The sequence below is a fragment of the Corylus avellana genome, chromosome 6 (assembly GCF_965113065.1).
Source record: "Corylus avellana chromosome 6, dhCorAvel1.hap1.2, whole genome shotgun sequence".
Classification (NCBI taxonomy): Eukaryota; Viridiplantae; Streptophyta; class Magnoliopsida; order Fagales; family Betulaceae; genus Corylus; species Corylus avellana.
The window spans coordinates 10,711,833-10,731,192 of record NC_142495.1 but is presented as its reverse complement, the minus strand read 5'-3'; the positions used below and the strand labels follow the sequence as shown (position 1 = coordinate 10,731,192).

Here is a 19,360-nt window from a genome sequence, read left to right as displayed (position 1 = left end):
AAAATCTTATTTTCACCCATTCTGGACACTGTTCAAGTGTTCTGACTTAAGCTAAACGTTTGGTGATAATGTAGAGAACGTTTCGCTAGTGGTCAGAATGCATGCAAAGCTCGTATTCCAAATCATCACGTAACAATACTCATATTAGGTTCTTAATGAGTACATTACATGTAAACATAGCAAATCATAATAGCATGTAAACCTAACACTACAAAAAAAATCCACTTTAGTGATGGTTTTGGGCTAAAAATTGTCACTACATAAGTAGTGAGGTTTAATAGTGACTCTTCCTAAGGGTAGTGAAACAAGGGTAGGGAAATGAGAAAATGTGTCAGTTTAGGCAAAACGACACCAATTAGTGATGGTTTGTCCAAACCGACACCTTTGGTTTTTTTTTTTTTTAATATATATTTTTTTCCGAATTTTTTTTCTTTACAATTTTTTTTTTCCAGCATCTTGCACAGTGCAAGAAGCTGGCAACTTCTTGCACAATGCGAGAAGCTGCCTGCCTCTTGCACGCCAGCTTCTTGCATTGTGCAAGAAGCATGCACAATTCAAGAAGCTAGCAAGATCTTGAATGCAACATCACAACTTAATGCAACTCAACACATGGGTTATATTGGCAACTCAATACAACTCAATACATGGGTTATATTGTCACAATTCAACTCAACTCAACTACAAATGTAACAAATACATGCTTCATTCTAGCTAATTGTCACAACTCAACATATGGGTTCAATGCAACACAACATCACATCACAACTCAATACTCAAGTTCAAACTCATAAATAATATAGGTTCAATGCAACACAACATCACATCATAACTAAACATCACAACTCAATACTAAAGTTCAAACTCATAAATAACATCCAACTCAAGACTCAAGTTCAGCTCATAACTAATATAAAAAACAACACTCAAGTTAAACCCATAAATAATATCCAAAACAACATAGTAAAAGTTTAATCTCATAATATGTATCCAAAGCAATACTCAAGTTTAATCAAAGGAATAAAATAACCCAAACAAAGTATTAAAAGTAATACAATCACAAAATCTTGATGCACTTCCAACTTGCTAGCTGACTCCTAGACCAACAGCTGTTAACGATTATCTGCAATACATTGAAAAAGAAAAAAACCAAGAAATCTTAAACTTCATAATAGTTTAGCTAAAGAACTATGGAAAATGTATCTAATTTCATATATGTCAATAAGACGGATATATTCCATCGAGATGGGGATATATACGTACTTTATGATGAACCACGAGAAATGTGTGTAGCTCCGTTCATCCTCTGCAGTTGCAGTTCCACACCTGCATTTATTACTTGATCCCTTAAGTAACAACTATTAAAAAAATGCAACATATTTTTTAAGAACATAACAAACAGTCTTCATCTTCAGCCCATTAAGTTCAAGCACATGCATAATAAATAAGTCATTGTATTATTTGCATCATAGACTTACTAGATAATGTGTATATACGTACACTAAATACTACCTTGTATTATTTGCACCATTAATTAACTAGTGTATATGTTACCTTGTACTACTATTCATCTATCTCATAAGGGTGAAATTAAGACTGTTACCTAGACGACTGGCCACTGATAATCTCGCTCTCACATGGCCGGGAGAGTACTCTGTGTCTGACATTGAAAATTGGCTGCTAGTTCCTGTATTAGCCATAACAACTTCAAGCATCTTCTGCATCTGCAACATATCCTCTTGTTGTTTGTGGATGAGTTGATGTTGTGACTCGTAGAGTTGCTGCTGTGACTCGTACTATTCTACATGTGCCTGGAACCGTTCCTGCTGTGCCATCAATAATCCCTTCAACATACCAATCTCACCTAGTAAAGTAGAAACCTGTGAGTCTTGCGATGATGGCCTAGTCAAACGACTGCTAGATTTGTGCTGTAGTTCCCCAGGTACCCCTCATACACAGCCGGAGTGTTTCGGCTTCCCCATAGCAATCGCATACACGTCGTCCTCTAACCATCGTATTGATCCCTCTGTCAAACTGGATGTTGCAGCAGTGTAATTTGGCATCAATTCCCTCATCTTCAGGAAGGACCATCACAAATAATACAGGACCCCTTACATCCATAATTCGTACCCAAACCCCAAACCCCAGCAGGAAAAAAAAAACCCCAAACCAACAAATTAAAGCTCCATAACTAGCTGAACCCTAAACCAACAAAATTTACACTGAATAACCTCAAATTGATGATCATCAAGCGAAAACCCTAACCCCAGCATGACAAAAAAAAAAAACTCAAACCAACAAATTAATGTACATATATACCAGTACTGTGATGAGGAGGTCGGCTAGAGGGGGGGAGGAGTTCGATCGGTACCAGTAGAGCGAGGACGGCCGACTGAGAATGCTGCACCGCGGTGGAGAAAGATTAGTGAGCGAGGACGGCCTACGGGGGAAGAGGTCAAATGGAGAAAGAGGGAGCTGAGAGAGAGAGAGAGGGAGTTGAGAGAGAGAGAGAGAAAGAGAGAGAGAGTGTGTGTGAGAGACAGAGAGAGAGAGAGAGAATGTTGTTTAGAAGAGAGAAGAGAAGAGTTGAGGGGGAGAGAGGCGCGGGATCGAGGTACACGATGGGATGAGGTTAGACGGAGAAATTAAGAGGGAGCTGAGAGAGAGAGGGAACTATGAGAGAGGGAGCTGCGAGAGAGAGAATACTGTTCAGAATTGAAGAGAGAAGAGAAGAGATGTGGGCCGGATCAGAGAGAGAGGGTAGCGGGATAGGTACACGCGTGCAAGTTTAGGGTGCGGGAACCAAAACATTAAGGGGTGTCGGTTTTAGAGTAAACCGACACCTTGGAGTGTTTGTATACTATCGTTTTCTTAAAACGACACTATACAACCATCACTAAACCTCCTTTTATTTTTTATTTTTTTTTGTAGTGTAAGCAAACATGAAGTGTTTTTAAGACTTGTAAAGAGCATGAAAATCACAAGTACAACATGAAAATCAAGTAAATTTAGAAGAGCTTACCTTGAAGATGACAAACCACTCCAAAGTCTTCTCATTCTTTCTCAAAAATCTCTTCCCACTCTAGGATTTGGGTTTCTGGTGTAGAGGTGGAGTTTGGGACAAGAAGAAAGGGATATTTATAGTGGGAGGAGTGGGACTTGGTCTGAAAAGGTGGAGAATAAGTTAAAATTATTTTTTTAGACTGTCAATGAATGTTTGCACTTTACACATGGGTTCTAGGATTACAGATTGAACACTTGGTCAGCAAACGTTCGGTGTGGTCCGTGGACGAACGTTCGCACAAAGGTTGAGCTCAAACATTCGATGGTCCCTCAACGAACATTCAGTGAGAAGCTGATTGTTAGTCTTTTGGCTAAATCCTAACTTTTTAAAATCCTTTTAACATCCTTTTGGTGGAACACTTGTACATAGGTGTCATAATATATTTTTAAGAGAAAATTATATGTTTAAACATTGAAATATTAAAAAAGTTATATTGATGGGTTAAATACTAAATTAGTCCCTAGGGTTTCATTACTTTATTTTTTCCCCCCTAGGGTTTCATTTTTATCATAGGAGATTCCTATAGTTTTGATAATAAACCAAGTTAGTCATCCGTCAGTTGACCGTTAGTTGACTTAACGGAATTCTACGTGGATCAATCAAATGTTGACACGTAGCACCAACTTAATTTTTTTTTTTTTTCAGAAAAAATCAAAAAATAAAAAAGGTATTTTTGAAAAAAAAAAAAAAAAAATTTGGGAGCCAACCCCTTGGCCATTTGGGGGTGGCTCGGCCACCACCTTTGGCCATGGGGGTGGCCTGGCCACCCTCATCTGGCCAGATCAGCTACCCCCTTGGCTCCAAGGGAGTGGTCGAAACCACCCGCAATGGGTACTGAGCCACCCCCATGGAGCCTAGGGGGTGGCCGAGCCACCCCCAAATTTAAGTAGGTGCCACGTGTCAACGTTTGATTGGTCCACGTAAAATTTCGTTCAACTAATGGTCAACTGACGGAGGACTAACTTGGTCTATTATTAAAACCACATGGACCTCCTGTGATAAAAATGAAACCTAGGGGGAAAAAATAAAGTAATAAAACCCGAAGGACTAATTTAGTATTTAACCCTATATTGATTTGTAAATCGATACTTATTTTAAAATAATTGCCATGTATTTTAGAGTGTTATAAAACTTACCCATGGTTATAGGAAAACTAGAATATGGATTACCTTATGTCTAGAACCAAACGGCTTCAGTTATAGCTATTAACCTGAGATTGGGACATACTTAAATGAGGATAAGGCTGCCTTACACTTGTACCCAAACAGGATATGCTCTTATGACTGATTAGGATGAAGAAACCCACAAACCTGGATAGCAATCCGTGTAACCAAACAAACGCTTTCTTCAGTTCTTCCTCAATTAAATAAAGGATTCGATCGTTCAAGCGAGCCTTCGCTACGTCAGGCTCCGCGCCACCGCAATTGGAGCTCATCAGCCACCGCACGGCCATTCCAACGCCGCCGCTGCACCGTACAACACCATCACACGACATTATTCATGTTCAAACCGCCCGTGTTTTTGCCTCTGTGAGCAGCCCTCCACTTTGCACAGCCACCACCGTTAGGTGCCGCGGACACCTCCACGGTACACGCACAACCAGATTATTTCCTAATATCATATAGATTGCAATATTATGCAATTACTAAGGAATATTACGATTATGTGAAATTAATGGAGATTATTTGGGTATCGTATCATTGGACACTTGTTATTTAGGTTACTTCGACGTGAAATGATTTTTTTGCATTTTACGGTGTTTACTACGATGTAAAATAGTGGTCAAACCAAAAATATTTCGATTTGACCAAAAAAACCTTTACATTTTTAGGGAAAATGGTTTACGAATTTTCCTTGCTCAACCCAAAAAAAAACCCGACGCTCTTCTGATTAGAAAAAAAAAAAACCAAAAAACCCCGACTCCTCACCTTCACGCGTAGCTTCTCCATCACCTTCACCTTCATGCGCAGCTTCTCCTTCACCTTCACCTTCACGCACAGCTGCAGCTGTAGCTTCTCCTTCACCTGCACAACTCATCTCTCTCTCGGCCGAGCTTCACTCTTCAAACCCAACGTAGGTACTCTCATCTTTCTCTTTCTTTGTTGAACCATATGTATGGAGCTATTCGAGCAATTTTGATTTTGGTTTCTTTCCCTATTAATGTATCAGATTTGCGATTTAGGTTTTGGGTCTAGGGTGTGGATTTTGGAAAATGAGAACTTCTGCGATCTTTATTGTTATGGGCTGTTTTGGTTGTTGATTCTTGGAAGTTCTGACTTTGAGATGAACCTCAACCGAATAGGTTTTTGTTTCCTTTTGATTTTCCGGTTGTTTGGTGGCAGATTGGGGGGGATTTTCGGTGGCTCTTGGCTCTTTGCTTGGTGTTTTGCTATGTGATGTCTTGGTTGGATTTTCGTTTTACTGTCATCAGCATTCATGTAGTCTTGGTTGAAAAAGGGAGATTTAGTTTAGCAATAAAGCAAGATTATAGATGAATAAACAAGATTGATTGATCCTTTAATGTACACCTGGGACCCCAACCAGGATTATGAACATCCAAAGGGATAGTCATATGCTTTTTTGGTCATACCCTGCAATAAAACCAACCAGCATAATTTGCCCATTATCTGAAGAAGACATTGTCTTCTCCATGTTAGTCTTGAAGTTCCACCTTAGGATTGACATTAAAGATTTGGTACCAAAAACATTGAATTCTAATAATTATGAAACTTCCCTGTGCTTTACTTACTTTTGACTTTCATATTCTAATTTTAAAGTTTATAAATTTAAAATCTGAGTTTAAATTTATCTTATCTTATCTAAATACTAGATGTTGTCTTATCTCCTATAGATCAACGTTTGTTTCTCTTTGTCGCTCTCACTTGTTGGGGTGCTAAATACTAGATGTTGTGTTCGGTTTTGTTCTTCAACTTCCTGATTTTTGCTCTGCTTGCTTAACTTCATTGCATGTAATAATTAAAACCCATTACTAGTTAAGCTTCTTTCTGCAGAGTAAATGCTTCTGTTTCTTGCAAAGTATTTAGCTGAAAATTCATGCCCTGCTTTTTTCTTAAAATATGACCAAGTTATCTGGTTGCCCAAAATGGTTGTAAGTTGGGGATAGAGGGAAATTGAGAGTATGGGAGTGGAAAATAAACAAAGAAATCAACTTGTCTCGTCCTGTCCTTTATTTGTTTTTTGTGTTGTATGAGGAATTAAGCTATAGGAGTGTGGGATGAGATTGCCTCTTTTTGGATTTAATTAGAATCTGAGACCCGTAGGATTTCTATGGTTTCAATGTGTGAGTGCATTATATGAAACCACTCATGCATTAACTTTGAGTCTATTAAAGTTTATAAATTTCTATGGTTGCTGTGGAGTGGTTTGTTGGGGTGTTTAAGCAGTTTTTGAGTCTAATCTGCTTGATTGCTGAAGTTTCTTTTGCTCTGTTTCTGCTTTTTGGTTAAGTTTGTTCATAGTATTGATAATCTAGTGTTTTGATTGATTGTGACTATTTGAGATGGAATAATTTTGGAATTTATTAATCATTTGTCATAGAGAAATAATGCATATGTGATTTATTGCTTATTGCTTATTTTTATGTTGTTTGCAGATGGATGAAATAATTCTTTCGATAGTTACGACCACAGTTGCATCTGTTCTTGCTGTTAGGCTTGTAATCTTAAAAGATATTAGATCTAGGAGAGTATTACGTAGAGAGCCTCATGTTAATCGAGAGTATAAAAGAGGGATTTATATGGATAGTATTCTTTATGGAAGCAGACTAGATTATATTGACCAAATAAGAATGAGTCCTATATCTTTCTTTGAATTATGTAAAATTCTTGTAATATTGTAATATTTGTGGTTGAATTTTAGAATTCATAGTTTTTTTTTTTTTTTTTTTAAGCAAGATGAAAGTAATGTACTTGCCCTTTCATATATATCAATCTTCCTAGATGCGGAATATTCATAATATTGATGTATGGACATTTTTAGATATAGTACTTTCAAAATACTTTTTCAATTTTTTTTTTTCTGAAAAAATAGAAAATTCAAAAATATTCTTGGATAGGTTGATTGTTTTTGTCGAATTTTAACAATCAAACATAAATTACTTTATTTTTCTATTTTGAATAAAAATTATATTTTATAGGTTAATATAATTAAATGAAAATATTTTTAAAAAAAATTGATTTTCCGTACGCGCGGTAAACACCGTAAAATGTTTTCGATGGAAAAAATTTTCGGGAAAAATGACTTCCCTGAAAATATTTTCAAACGGAAATCATTTTACGTCGAAGTAAACAGAGCCTTAGTCAAATCTTTTGGGCCATAAATTTTGGTGAGCAAATGTTTTTATTTTGCAAATTGGGTCCTTGCATTGTTGTCTTCAGGGACGATCCAAAGAGAAAAATGATTTCTTAGGTTATTATGAATCTAGATGTTCGTTTTGATCTAAAGCCGAGTTATTTTTTCAGTTTGTGTATCAGCATCTCTTTTTTGAGTAGTTTTGGCTTGTTCATTATCTCCTGTGGGTCTGGCTTTAAATGGCTTACATTTTTTAATTTTAATTTTAATTTTAATTTAATTTATTATTATTATTTTATTTAATTTTTTATTTTTTATTTTTTTGTATAGCTGAGAAGTTGTGAACTGAAGATGGTGAAGTTGACGATGATTGCTCGCATTACTGATGGTCTTCCGCTAGCAGAGGGGCTTGATGATGGCCGCGATTTAAACAATGCTGAATTCTACAAACAGCAAGTCAAGGCATTGTTTAAAAACCTCTCAAGAGGCCAGAATGAGGCTTCAAGGATGTCAGTTGAAAGTGGCCCTTATGTTTTCCAATATCCTTGTGAGTTTGTTTATGAATGTTGCCATGCCATTACAGTTTAAGTCCTCTGTTCTTTCTTTTCTATTTCTTTTGATTGAGGTGGTTTCCTCTCATATGCTTCCTTTTGTTCCCCTTGGCGGTTTTTAACTTACGAGAAAAGTATGCATGGTGCACTTTTTCATTTGCACCATTATTTTTCCAGTATTACTTTTTGAGAAAAATAGTTTTCCAGTATTGTTCATCGTATGGTTTGGAATATGCAATCTCTTTGCCAAACTTACTCGACTAAGCCTTGATCCCAATTCAATTGAGGGTGGGGTTCAAACAAAATGTGAATTATGGAGAGTTAATTGAGACTTGTAGATGAGTGTGTGCTATTAAGTTCCCTGTAGCTGTAGTTGTTCAGTTCAAATGATTCTGCCCTATTTAACATATATGAGATGTGATGGGTGTAAATGTTTATCTAAGGGGCTGGGATATAATTCTAAAAGCCCTCATTGCTCCTTGTAGGTCTGTCTTTGGGAATATATGAGCAGCTGTACGGTTTTCTTGGTGAATGATAATATCCTCCTATTTGTTTGCAAGAAAACATTGATTGGTAAAGACCAATCGAAATTGATAAAATGTTTGTAGGATATATAAGGTGCATAATGTACATAGCGAAACGCACATAGTGAAGTGCAAATAGTCCAAGGTTTACTTTATGCTTGTGTCACACCAAGATTTTTAACATTCATAAACACATTTTTTAATTATCAAAAAATAAAATAAAAAGTACATATTTTAAATACTCTTTGTTTTGTGGGGGATGCGTTATATTTCTCAATTGATACCCATAAAAATGACGAAAACTATTGGACAGTTTTCCTCCAAATTGATTTTCTCAAACATAGTCTATTAAACTGAAATTTGTCTTTAAAGCATTTGATTCTCACATACTAGTCAATTTAACAGACTAAGTTGAAGGAATTTCATCCAACCTGTTTTGGAGGAAAACTTTGTCTAAAACTATTTATGATATGTTTATCAAATATGATTTATTTTTGTCCTTTTTTAGAAGAGTTCTTTTCTTTGTCTATAAATTCATTTACAGTTATTTTAAGAAAAAAAAAAGATGATAGAAGAGCTGTATTGAAGAGGTTGACATTATTTTTTCTGTCTTTGAAAATAGATATTCGCTTGCTCTAGAGAACCTAGGGATAAATTATAAAGGCTTTTGTTTTGTTTTGTTTTTGTGTAATTTGATTCTATTTACTAAAAACAAAAGAGTAATCACAGTTCTAGAGTTCCGGATTTATGAGCTTTTAGAAATCCGGATTTATGAGCTTTTAGAAAGATTACTTATCAAAAATAAAAAAAATTTCCTAAATGGGTGCACACGGCAAAAAAAAAATATTGGTAACTTTTTATTTCAAGTACTTTCAATCAGGGATGAAAAAAAAAAAAAAAAAAACCCCCTTTAAGCAGGGATGGACCTTTGGGGGGAGGGTAGGAGGGTCCCCCAGTAGGTCTGTCTCAGATAGTTGCATACTTTTGGTAGGTGTAAGAGGCTCAGCTGCAGTTTGTTACTTTTTACATCAGTCAAGACATCATATTTTCTTTTCCATAAGATCCACTAAAATAACAATGTGTTCTGAATGCTGGAACTATCTTAAGGTTACCTTGACGTAAATTCTTAGTTACATTATTAAAGGACGCGTTTGCTACTTGACAATGTGTGACCGTGCTTATCCTAAGAAACTTGCCTTTCAATACCTTGAAGACCTCAAGAATGAATTTGAGCGTGCTAATGGGCCTCAAATTGAAACTGCTGCCAGACCTTATGCCTTCATTAAATTTGGTAGTTCTCACTTTTTCCTACATGATCCTTTTAGCCGCTTCATATTCTTACAGCATTGTTTTTGGTGCTTCTTCTGACGGGTCTGATTTTCCCATTTCTTGTTATGTTAAAAGACACATTCATACATAAAATGAAGAAAATGTATCAGGACACTCGTACTCAGCGGAATATTTCAAAGTTGAATGATGAACTCTATGAAGTCCACCAAATAATGACTCGCAATGTTCAGGAAGTTCTTAGTGTTGGTGAAAAGTTGGATCGTAAGATATTTCTTCTTTTTCTAAGAAATACTTGGATTTAGTTATATTGTTTTGTTCTTATATTTGTTTAAAGCTATGCAACATAATGGAACTCATCAAGCTAAGGCATTGTTAAATTCAGTAATTCATGCTCTAGGATCAACTTGTACATTTATTTAACAGGCCTGCATTCCTTTTTACATATATAGCACATAGGGAACCACCATAGAGGACATGATTCAATGTGTTGGAGTGCCTGTATTTGTGTACTTGGAAACCATGTATGTTGCTTTGTTTTTAGGTGATTGTAATTAGTCTAGAAACAAGATGATATTACAGCAAGATTTTCCATGGTCAATATAGTAGTAGAGTGCAATAGATATTTATCCACATGTAAAGGATCTCACTTTCCATATTAGAGTCCTCATCTTGAGGAGCAAGTAGCATTGAAAGCTGTTGTGAATTTGATCCATTCAGGCATTGAGCCTGTATCAGTGAATAGAAAGAAGGGAAGGTAAAGGCAAATAAACACATAAATTTTATGTGGTTATGTACTGTGCCTACATCCACAGGAGAGCGGTGACTTTTAATATTTTGTCAAAGTCTACGAGTAGAGTTACACCAATGCATATTTATAGCGCATCAACCTTGAAACCTTAACCTAGTACATAGAAATGCCCAATGTACACCTGAAACACTACCAGCACCAAACCCAACCTATTACATGATGTGGCATAAGTTTTACTGAGCATACCAACTTGTCTACCAAGCAACTTCATTTGCTCAGGTGGCTCTCCCCTTATTATTGGGAAACTTCCCTTCTTGAGTGGCTTTCTCAGGAAACTTCCACTGCCTAGGTAGCTTTTGCTATTGAGCAACTTCCACTCCCTGTGTTGATCTCTTGAGCAGTGCCCTTCCCCTACTTGGGTTGCTCTTCCTGGTTGCCAAGCAACTCCTTCCTAGGATTCAAGTAGTCCTATCTTGAGCAATCTCCCACACTTCCGCACCTCAAGAATCCCATACTATGTGCTATTCTCCTCAGCCTCGGCATGGAATATGAGCCACATCTTCACCAATCTCCACCTTGGCAAATTATTTCACACCCTTAGGAAATTGAACCTATGCCTCCACATGGAACCAATAGGTTGGGTCACTGTCTCCCACCTCTAGAAGTGCAAAATGTATATCAAGTCCAAATTGTGTTAGAAATTGGCCGTTGGAACAGGCTTCGTCCGCATGTCAATTGCATTTTTCGAAGTGTGAACTTCCTCCAACATCATCCCACCCATGATAATCAACTCTCGTATCCTGTGAAACTACAAATCTATGTGCTTTGTCCGAGTATGATACATTTGGTGCTTTGCCAAATGGATGGCACTCTGGTTGTCATAATGCAATTGTACACCTCCTTGCTCTACCCCGAGCTCTTTGACTATCCCTTTTAGCCATAATGCTTTCTTGATAGCTTCAATTACCGCCATGTACTTCACTTCTACCATCAACATTGCTACTAGGGATTGTAGCATGGATCTTCCGCAGATAGGTCCCTTAAGAGAGTGAAAGACAACCAGTTGTGGACTCGTTGTCATCCATGTCACCCGCTTAATCGGCATTGACGAATCCCCCTACTAATACACAGCCCTCCTGACGAGCAAATATGCACCCATGGTCTACTGTACCACTCAAGTATCTCAAAATCCACCTCACTGATATCTAGCATTCTCTTCCTGAATTTGACATATACTTGCTTATCATGCCCACTGCATGAGCTGAATTTGTCCTAGTACAAACCATTGCATACATCAGACTTCCAACTACACTTGCATATGGGACCTTTGACATATCACCGACCTTTTCCTCGGTCTTTGGGCATTGGCTAGCTAACAACTTAAAGTGATTTGCTAATGGTGTGCTAACCAAATTGGCATTCTCCACACCAAACCTCTCCAACACTCCATGGACGTACTGCTCTCTATGATAACCACAACCCTAGCCTTCCTGTCCCAACGTATCTCCATCCCAAGTATCTTCCTAGCCACCCCCAAATCCTTCATCTCAAACTCCCTTTACAACAAGGCTTTCAACTTGTCAACCTCCCTATTGCTCTTTGCCACAATTAGCATATCGTCCACATAGTGTAACAAAAATACGTGGCGACCGTCATCCAAGGCGTTCACATAAACATAAAAATCATACTCACACTGAGTGTAGCCTATCTCAATCATGTTGGAATCGAAATTCTTGTACCATTGTCTCGGATATTGCTTCAACCCTACATGGACTTCCACAATCTGCACAAATGGTTCCTTTTACCGGGTTCCACGAATCTCTCTGGTTGTTCCATGTAAATCTGCTCCAAATCACTACGAAGATACATCGTCTTTACATCCAATTACTCCAAATCCTGATCAAGATGAGCCACCAAACTAACACTACCCTGATGGAAGTGTGCTTGACTACCAGGGAGAACACCTCATTGTAGTCCACCCATTTTCTCTGAGTAGCCCTTTGCTACTAACCGACCCTTGAACTTTTCCCCTTCATTTTCTGATAGAGCTACTTTCTTCCGAAAAAACCCACTTGCACCCTACTTCTTTTTCTTGGGAAGTTGCACCAACTCCCAAGTCTAGTTCTTACACAAGGACTCAATCTCCTCCATCATAGCCTCCATCCACTTGCCCCTTTCAGCATTACTCACCACTTCCTGAAAAGTAGATGGATCCCCTTTATTGGTGTCAAAGCCTAAAATACTATGTTATCGAAGTTGTACCCTGACGGCAGCCTTATGTTCCTCCTAGATCTTTCTCTTGCTACCCTGTTATGTTTGTCATGCTCCCTGCTACTAGACTCCTCTTCTTGAGACTATTCCTCAATCTTCTCCAGCCTTATCTCCAACACGGATTCTTTGCTCTTGCTTCCCTTTGGTTTGACCTCCCCATCTTTCCTGAAACTCCTTAGCATAGAGTCTCATCAAACACCACGTCCCACTTATCACCACCTTCTGTGCCTCTAGATCCCAAAGCATGTATCCTTTCACCTCTTTCTCATACTTGAGAAAGATGCACCTCTTTAATTGAGTCGAGCTTTGACCTCTCCTCGTTTGATATATGGACATACGCAAGGCACCTAAATTCTCTTATCATCGAGTAATCAACTTGCTTTCCCGGCTATACTTCCTCAATGACCTTCCTGTCAAGTACAAGAACTGTACAAGCAGGCAGTTATTAACCGTAACTAACCGCTTGTGAGTTTAGGGCTTATATGGGGTTTTGGGAGTGTATTGCAGGGCTTCTTTGGGTCTTAGAATTCTTTTATGGGGATCATTTTGTGGGCTGGCTTTGGTTTTCCTGTGTATACTTTCCGTATACTTAGGGGCTCCTTACGCTTTTTGATATGTACAACATTACTTATCAAAAAAAACTAATTGCTATCCACATAACCATATATGGATGTTGTTAGCAAAAACCATTAACCGCATACCCTTATATATAATATATAAATTATATATTAGGTCTGTTGGATTTATAATATATATTCTATGTTTACTGGATTTGTAATGTTGTCAGATTTATATTTCAACAACCCTTTGTATGTTTGTTTTAGTTGGAAGTGAATTTTAGGTGTTTTCTTTGTTATTTTAAGGTGGATGAACCCATTATGGGGTCTTTGTATTTTCTTTGTTATTTTTATGTTGTAATGTGGAATCAAGATATGAATTTCATCTAAAACATTAAAGCTTAAAAAACCAAAAAAGAAGAAGAAAAAGGCCCAAAGCAATTTCAAAATCGTTTAAAATAGGCCATGATAGGGGCCCAAAGAATGCTCAAAACACTAAAATAGGTCCATTACCTGATAGGCAGTTAGCGGTGCAGTTTTCCCTTCAATAACCGCGCGGATAGCGGTTAGTAACCACACACCTAAGCAGGCAAATGCGGTTACCTAAAAGTGATAATAGCATATTGCAATTGCAGATGCGGTTATAGGCAATAACCGCATCCACATACCACCCTAATTGAATGGTTTATGATGTTGCAAGCCATGTTCATTGCCTCAACCCAAAACATCTTGGGAAGCCCAACATTCAATTTCATGCACAATGGTCATTGAAATGTACGTCCCAACATTCAATTTCAATTTCATCCTCTCAGTTACACCATTTTGCTATGATGTACGCTTGACCAAGAAATGTAGTACATTACAGTGTTCTTCACAGAACCTCAAGAACTCGGTCTTCTTGTACTCTATACTGTTGTATGTCCTGAGGCATTTTATCTTCCTTTTGGGAATGGTTTTCCACTTCAGCCTTCCACACTCCAAACTTCGAAAGGACCTCAAACTTGTACTTTATGAAGTAAACCCAAACCTTTTGGGAATAATCATTAATGAAGCTTACAAAATCGAGAGAACTGCCCTTTGAGGCTACTGCCACCAACCTCAAACATTTGAATGAATGTAGTCTAGGATTCCTTCTGTTTGAATTGCAGTCTACTCTGTTTACCAAGAACACAGTACTTGTAAAATTCTAGCTTGCTTGACTCGACTCCTTGAAGCGAGTTTCTCCTATGCAATTCCTTCAAGCTACACTCCCCGATATGCCCCAACAGCATATGCACTAGAGGGTATTATCTTCTTCGGATTCAGACGAAGTGCTTGCAGTTGCTCCACCTACAATCATAGTAGTCAATAGCCTGTAGATGTTTCCAGCAACCTTCTAACCCTTTATCACCACCACGTCACCCTAGCTTCAACACTAGACCTTCAGACTTGTAGCTATACCCATTCGAAGTCTAAGGGGTTGAGCGAGACCAAATTCTTCCTTAGATTTGGCAAGTGTCTCACATCACCCAATGTTCTCACCACACCGTCTAACATTTTAATTATAATGGTGACTGCAACTTTGCAGGATACATCTTTCCCCATCAGAATAGATCCGTTATTTACCGTTTTATAGGTGTCAAACCAATCCCTAAGAGGGGACATATGATATAAACATGATGAATTCAAGATTGAGCCATTGGTGAAATGGTCAGATCTCGATGAGACAGATAGACATGTTACCATCACTCCTATCTGAATCTTCTTCCACTACATTCGACGTGTTTGACCCATCCTTCTTCTTTTCCTCCTCCTTTCCCTTCTTTCATTTTGGACAGTTCCACTTCATATGCACCTTCTAATGGCACTTGAAGCATTTTACGTCCTTCCTGGACTTAGATCTGGACCCTTTCTTCCCAGATTTATCTTTCTCTTCCCTCCTTCCACAATCTAGGCTATCCTTTGCTACAAGCCCTTCCCTAGAGCACTCTGATGTACTCTACTTCCAGTTTCCACTGGTCATAAGCCAACATGGCCGTCGTAACCTCTTTTGTTTTCTGGTTCTCCTTCCTCCATAGGAGAGTTGTCACCGAATGCCTGTAGGAGGCTAGAAGGGAGGCAAGAAGCATCCGTTCTATATCCTCTTCATCAAACTTCACATCTATCCTCAACAGATCACTGATAATTTGATTAAACAAGTTGATGTGTTGTTATGGATTAGTAACCTCCGCCATCTTAAGCTCTTCCCATTCCTTGTCCTTCATACTTTTTGGTTTCCATGTTTTCCTGTACAGTGTTTTCACCAAACCTTCTTGTACCAACAGATCCTTCACTGTTCGCTGCCATAAATTGAAGTTTCTTATCCCATTGAACTTTACTATGTTGTATTTGGCAACAGAAGCATTCACCGCCATTGTATGACCAAGACCAACAACTCTAATACGATTTGTGGTGAATTTGTTTGATTTAGGGCTTAGTGACCTTATCATTGAAAAGAAAGAAGATACGGTAAAGGGAGAACAAACACATAAATTTTACGTGGTTCGGTACTTTGCCTACATCCACAAGAGAGGCAAATTTTAATGTTCTGTCAAAATCCACGAGTATGCTTACAACAGTGCATATTTATAGCTCAACCATGAAACCTTAACCTAGTACATAGAAATCCCCAATTTACCCTTGATGCACTACCTGCACCCCACCTAACCTATTACATGACGTGGCATAAGTATTACTAAGTATACCAATGTGTCTATTGAACAATTTCCTCTCTCGGGTGGCCCTCCCTTGATTACTGGGCAACTTCCCTACCTTAATGGCTTTCCCAGGCAACTTCCCTTGCTTAGGTAGCTTTCCCTGGTTACCGAGCAACTTCCCCTGCCTGGGTTGCTCTTCTGAGCAGAGCAGCTCGCCTACTTAGGTTGCTCTTTCTGGTTGCTGAGAAATTCCATCTTCCCAAGATTCGAGTAGTCCTTTCCTGAGCAATCTCCCATGCTTCCGCACCTAAGGAATCCCATTTTCTGTGCTGTTCTCCTTGGCCCTGACATGGAATATGAACCCCATCTCCAACAAGAGCAAAGCCAGACTTGCTTTAGAAACTACACACCTGGAACAGGCCTAGGAAAGAGACTGCTATGTAGCATACTTGCACTTGATTGAAAACACATGCTGAATGTGAAGTTATGTGTTAAATTATATGGTGTCAACACAAAATTTTAGTTGCACTCCTGTCTTGTTATTTTTATGCAAGTCACATGTTTTTTTCTTTTTTCTGTAGATGCCACACATTTTTGTTTCTCTAGAATTTTTCTAAAATATCAATAGAATTACTTTGCAATGTTCCTCTCTCTCTCTCTCTCTTTCTCTCTCTCTTTCTGGCTGATAGATGCATTTACATTTTCCTTCATAAAGTATGTGCCATGCATATTACAGGTCATATAATCACATTCAAATTTCAATTTTCTAGAGGTCAGTGAAATGTCAAGTTGATTAACATCAGAATCTCGAATATATGCTAATAAGGCAAGAGACTTAAACAGACAGGTTAGTTTCATCCGATTAATGCGTGAAATACGTGAAAATCCTCCTGCTAAACTCTTTGCTATGTGGAGTCCTTGTGTGCATGCTTGAATGTACGACTGAAGTTGCAATATGTTTGCTGCATTTGTGAAGCTACATTTGTGTTGCTTATGAAACTTTTTTCTGAAATAAAAAACTTCTTATGTATTGTGATTTTTCCCTTTATGGTACTTCACAGCATGAAATTTCACAACACAACTTTACCCTAACTCTTTGAGTTGCTTTTAACTCTCTAGCCTGGGACAATCATATATGCACACATATTTATGTGTGAGGACTCCCACTAGAGTATGGACATTGCTTAATGGTTGGCTTCATTGGCACTGGTTGATTATTTGTGCCTCCAGCTTCATTGAGTCTTCATGCCATATTTTGATGTGAATATAAAGACAAGATCATTGTTAAGTTTTCTATAGATGATACCTACACTTGGCACCTTTCCTAATAAAGATTCCTTATAATAAAAGGGACTTTGACTATCCATGGTCTTAGCCATCTATCTATTAACACTAGATTTACACAATTTTATGCATAATCATCGAGTAATTTCCATTTGTGGACACTTATCAAATGTCTTTACTACAGAAATTTTCTTTATGATATTTATGTTTGTCTTATTTTGACGAGTCATGACATTTTCTTTATTAGCCTCCTTTCAACTGCCACAATGTATTTCTAATATTGAATTGTCTCTCTCATGTATCTGATTATTTTTTGAAGATGAAGTTTACTTATCTGCTTATGCATCTCTTTTTTAGGCTTTAATACTGAAGTGGGCCCCTGTTGCCATTGTGTTAGGAGTGGTCTTCCTCCTCTTCTGGGTCAAAACAAAGATCTGGTGATCACACTAATCATTCTGAAAACTGTTGTGAATTTTCTCTATGCTTCTTGTGGCATTATAGTCTGGACCCCTGGTCTGTTGTCATCCACATACATACTTGAATTGTGTTTTAAGATGAACTCTCATCTCTTGTTGATGGGTTAGGTGAAGGAAAGTAGTCTAGTAGGTACCTCGGGGGGATAGATCTGCCATGTAGAATCGTGAAAGAGTGACCTGGTACCTTTAAGACCATAAGGAGCCACAATATATTGTTCGGAAATATGAGAGATCTCATCTTGTTATTACTTGCTACTTTTTAATATGCTTCTCTTGACTATTACTATATTACATTGTAATACTCCATAGGTGATCATTTTAAACTTTCTCATGCATGTGGCTTTCGATTTTGGCAATAATTCTAGCTGAATGATTTGTAGCTTTTATTTAGTGGCACTTTAGCATAGTAGATTGGCTGGCAATGCTATGTCTGTGCAGTGGAATAATAGTGTGGTATATAGCATTATTCTTTCCAAAAAAAAAAATTGTTGTTTGTTTGTAACTCAAAAAAGAATAATGCTACACACTCATTCTTTTACTCTCACTCTCACTCACTCTCACACACCCTTAGGTGGCTCCTACTCTCACCATTGGATCAAAATTTAATTATAATCTATCCCAAATCCAATGGTGAGAGTGAGTACCACTTAAGAATGCATGAGAGTTCAATAAGAATCTATTCCAAATGCAATTGTGATAGAGGGTAGCACCTAAGAATGTATAAGAGTGGGAGTATGTATAGCATTACTCCTAAAAATGGTTCAAATAGAAAATCACTAAATGGAAAGGATAGTCTCTACCTGAATACAGCACAGTGGCCCATAATACTATACAAATTAAACAAATCAAAGGATTTTCAAGCACATTCACAACACAAGTACTTTTGTTAAGAAATGGAAACCCTAAAAAGAAATCAAAGGGAAAACTCATTTCAAAGCAGTTAAATCTAGAAAATTACTATTATGAAAAAGAGTCGAATTACAAACAAAAAAAACTTATAAAACTCCCTTTCTAAATCTAAGAATACATACGACAATAAGCTTCTTGCTTACCTCCGAGCTAGCAAATTTCCTTAAGTGCATTTTCTCACTAACTCCTTTGGTAAACTCTTTGCAGATAAGGGATATGTATGGTATGGTTTGAAACACTCAAAAACAAAAACTCCCAAATGATGAAAAGCTTCAAGCTTTTTCTTCACTTGAGTACACAAGGGTGAAGAAAGGCACACATCTAGAAGGATTTTATGAACACAGATCTCTCAATCTTCCTCACTAGAAAAACATCCAAAGCTTGCTTGAGAGCTATGAGAAATAGATGGGCCAAATGATTCAAGATATGGAATTTTATGCTCACATGATTTAGCCTTCACGTCACAATGGGGACCATTCGCGTCGCGATGCATGGCTAGGATTTCATCGCTAACTCTCTGACATTTGGTAACTTTTGCACAGGTCGTGTCACGACGGGCTTTACATGAAAGTAGCCTAAGACTTCTTTGTAGCTTCATGTCACTTTCCCATTGTGACGGGCTTCACACAAAATAAGGTTGAGACATCTCTATGGCTCTCTGTCACTTGTCCATCATGATAGGTTTTGAACAGGAGAAGGCGAA

At 37.8% G+C, this 19,360-nt stretch overlaps 1 long non-coding RNA gene and 1 pseudogene across 3 annotated transcripts; one reads left to right on the top strand and one right to left on the bottom strand.

Moving 5' to 3' along the window:
* Positions 1-880: 880 nt before the first annotated feature.
* Positions 881-3,038, bottom strand: LOC132187245 (uncharacterized). Of its 3 annotated transcripts, none has more exons than XR_009440807.2 (4): positions 3,020-3,038; positions 1,601-2,031; positions 1,261-1,323; positions 881-1,120 (listed from the first exon to the last, which is right to left on the bottom strand). It is a non-coding gene; the product is annotated as an uncharacterized LOC132187245 (long non-coding RNA). The 3 variants fall into 3 exon arrangements; XR_009440806.2 differs by lacking the exon at positions 3,020-3,038 and adding an exon at positions 2,317-2,775; XR_009440805.2 differs by lacking the exon at positions 3,020-3,038 and having other exon boundaries at positions 1,601-2,302.
* Positions 3,039-7,723: 4,685 nt separating this feature from the next.
* Positions 7,724-17,713, top strand: LOC132188658 (25.3 kDa vesicle transport protein SEC22-1-like; annotated as a pseudogene).
* The last annotated feature ends 1,647 nt before the right edge of the window (positions 17,714-19,360 follow it).